This window comes from Adiantum capillus-veneris, chromosome 11 (assembly GCF_014529385.1).
Source record: "Adiantum capillus-veneris isolate H3 chromosome 11, ASM1452938v2, whole genome shotgun sequence".
Lineage (NCBI taxonomy): Eukaryota > Viridiplantae > Streptophyta > Polypodiopsida > Polypodiales > Pteridaceae > Adiantum > Adiantum capillus-veneris.
In genome coordinates, this window is record NC_140941.1 from 117,292,667 (window position 1) to 117,296,474 (window position 3,808).

A 3,808-nucleotide genomic window follows, 5' to 3' on the forward strand; every position below is an offset into this window, starting at 1 on the left:
GCTGTAGGTGTCCTGTTCATAATGTACACAACTGTATTTACAACTTCAGCCCAGAAATGATGAGGCATGTTCTTCTCATTCATCAATGCACGTGCAACCTCTGCAATGTGCCTGTTTTTCCTTTCTGCGACCCCATTCTGCTGTGGAGTATATCTGCATGTAAACTGCCTGTGTATACCATGCATTCGTAGAAAATCTGAAAAATCATTGGAGAAGTACTCTCCCCCTCCATCTGACCTCAATGTCTTGATTTGCATATCTGTCTCCTTCTCAATCATGACTTTGAAGTCTTGAAAGTGACCAAACACTTCACTTTTGTTACGCATGAAGTAGACCCATACTTTCCTTGTATGGTCATCAATGAAAGAGACATAATACTTGCAACCATGTATACTTGTAGTATCGGTTGGACCCCAAACATCTGTGTGCACCACCTCAAGTGGCTTTTTACATACATTGCGCTCATGTGGAAATGAGCCCTTTGACTGTTTTCCAAACTGGCATGCTGCACACACTTTATGCATACCATCCACCTTGAATTTGGGCAAACCTTTTACAATCTGTTTTGATTGCATGCTGCGCAATCTCTGCTCATTGACATGGCCAATGCGTTTGTGCCAAATGTCAACATCAGCCACAACACCTGTGCCCTGTGCAAATAATGCAGCTTTTACCTCAGGCATGTCTACATTCAGCGTAAACATTCTGCCCACACATTTGCCCTCTGTGATCAGCTTACAGCCATTTTGGAAATCTTCTACATAACAGCCATTTGGATTGAAGCGAACCTGCAAACCCTGCTCAACCATTTGTCCAACAGAAACAAGATTCTTTGTAATGTTTGGGACATGAAGTACATCTGCTAAGTACTTTGATTTCCCACTCTTCGTATTTAGAGGTATGTCCCCTACATGAGCAATGGGGTGAGCTGTGTCATCTCCTGTCTGCACATAGCCTGACACATCTGGTTTGCGCATATCTCTAAACCACTCTCCACGAGACGTCATGTGATTAGAGGCACCTGAATCCACATACCAAACATCATCTTGGGTGGAATTCTCTGCAGTCATTGTATTCATTACATGTTGCATAACAAACATGCGCTCGTTTTTGCTGTCATCTGCATCTCTGCTAGTAGATGCATAGTTGCCCTGTTCTCTCTTTCTACTTGCTTTTCCCTTTGGACAGTCACGTGACATGTGACCTCTTTCACCACAAGTCCAACATTCTCTACTATCTGGAGTATGTTGCTGCCTGCTTGATCCTGCACCACAACCTCTTTGACTCCCCCTGCCTTGAGACTGGTTTCCCCTGCCACCTGTATTGTTTTGATTTGATTGACCTTCCAGAAATTGGCCCCTGCAACCCCTTGGGCCTCGACCACGACCTCTACCTCTACCTCTGTTGGAGTTAGAATAGAAGGCCTCTTCAGAATTATTTCTGCCATGAGAAGAAGATGTGTCAAGGTTCTTCTCCTCAAGAATAAGCATAGAAATCAAATCTTGGAACACGGGGATGTCGTCTCTTGTATTCATGGAAGACCTAAAATGTACATACTCATCTCCTAGACCATCCAAGCATGCACGGACAATGTCATCGTCTTCCACTGAGACTTTAATAGATCCAAGAGCCTCAATGATACTCTTGATCTTCAAAGCATAATCATTGATGGAGAGGTTGTTCCTCTTAACCTGATTGAGCTCCGACTTTAGTTGAAGCTTCCTGGCCTTGGTGTTCACCTCGAACACTCTGCCTAAGTTTTTCCATGCAATGGCGGGGGTTTCAGCATCCTGGAGATAGCCCATCATGCCATCTGTGATGCTCATGCTCTCTTAGCCTCTCTTGCCTGCACCAGGCTCTGATACCATGTAAAGAATGAGGATGCAAGAGAGCTACACAAGACAAGCACAAAGCACACAGAGATGGAAAGCTTCGTCTTCTTCTTCACAGAAAAGAGAGTACAAAATGACTAAGTGCTAAAGCTGAAAAGTAGCACATATGTACATGTGGTCACTAAGTGTGAACTCGCTAGAAGCGTACTAGGCTGGCACTATAAGTGTAGTCCAGCTGTAGAATCACTGGCAGAGATCCTCCGTGTCGGTCACCTAACGCGCCAGTGAGTAAATGCCGTAAGCGGCCAAGACCCGTAGTGGATGCCAGCTCAAGGTGTAGAGCTCGACATCTCAACAGAGCCAGATTGTTGTTGTGGTGTTCTTTCCAAATGGTTGCCCAATCTACCATCGTGAGCTTTAGAGGGGTCTTCCCATTTGTTGGAGCCTTGTGCTTGTTATGCCCTTGGAGTAAGAAACGATGGTTGTTTGGATAGATTACCTTGCGCAAGGAATCGGGCCTCTCCGTCACCAATGATGGCCGGCAAGTAGGACATGCATTGTGCCCCAATGTGGACAACCCTACATACATATCATATTGTTAGAGAGATGAGTGAACTAAAGGGAGAGAGGGAAAGATAGAGAGAGAGAGAGAGGAAAGGGGGTTACCAGAAATCTCTCCAAGCCCATGATAGTCATGCATAATCCACATAAGGATTCCCCTCACAATGGCCTCTCTCCCCCCCTTTGCATGTGAGACTCGACAACAAGAATGCCTCTCCATAACTCCTCCAACTCCTTGATGAGGGGCTCGAGATAGACGTCAATATTTGACACTTTGTACTTCCCTAGAACAAGCAAGGAAAGAAGTATATTTCCCTTCTTGGTTGTCTCCCATGGTGGAATATTGTAGATAGTTGACGATCACCACAGGCCAAGTGCTCCATGAAGTAGACTTAGTGTTGAAGGGGTTGAAACCATCACTTGCTAACCCAAGCCTCAAGTGTCGAGGCTCCAACCCAAACTTTGGCCATTGAGTTTTGATGTGCCTCCATGCAGGTGAATCGGCAAGGACACGCATCATTCCATCATTTGAGCGATGGTTGGTGTGCCACGTGAGAAGCTCCACCGTGTAGACCTACTTTTAAACATGTGTTGGATACGAAGAATTAATGGAAAATGTCTCAATACCTTGCGAGGTAGGTGCGTCCCGCTCACTCCGGTCTTGTGTCATGCCTCCCCGCACAGGGGACGTGAGGTAGCATGTGCGTGCTCATTGCGATATAGCATGCAATCATTGACACACGCATGGATGCGCTCATACTCCATTCCAAGTGCAGTGACACAGGATCTATCTCGTCGACGATCTGGAGGTATGTGGTGATCTTCTGGCAACATTTTGCCCATCAAACTACAACAAACATGCGAATTAGTATAATTGCTAGAAGACGGTACCATAAAGCGAGTGGAGAATATATAAAAGCCACATTCCATACTTACACAAGTAGTGCATCGACACTTGCATTATTCTAACTGAATTTTGCTTGCAAGTTGATGACTTCCAATGATGCTCGGAGCACCGAGTACCGTGCACCGTCATAAATAGGTGTTCGGACACTCACCTGACAGCCCGTTTAATGCAGGGCTAACAATCCTCCCCGCACACGTCGCGCTCATGAGCTAGTAACTCATCACACATGTCGAACATGTGCTCATCCTCTGTCTCAAAGTGTGACGGAGATGCCATAGGAGTTGTCGAAGTAGAGCCAATGGGAGGATCACCATGTGGTGCACCCAAATCGCCCAGTCGCTCTTGCCTCTACCGTTCGGCCTTGCATGCCGGTGCACCACCACTGAACACAGACCATTGGGGCACCTCCTCAAGCGACGGGTGAGTCGCGCTCTCATCTCTTCGAGCGCTTTTTTGAGGATGCCAAAGCCCTTCGTTCTCCACGTGCTCCAAGGCAATATGTCTCAAG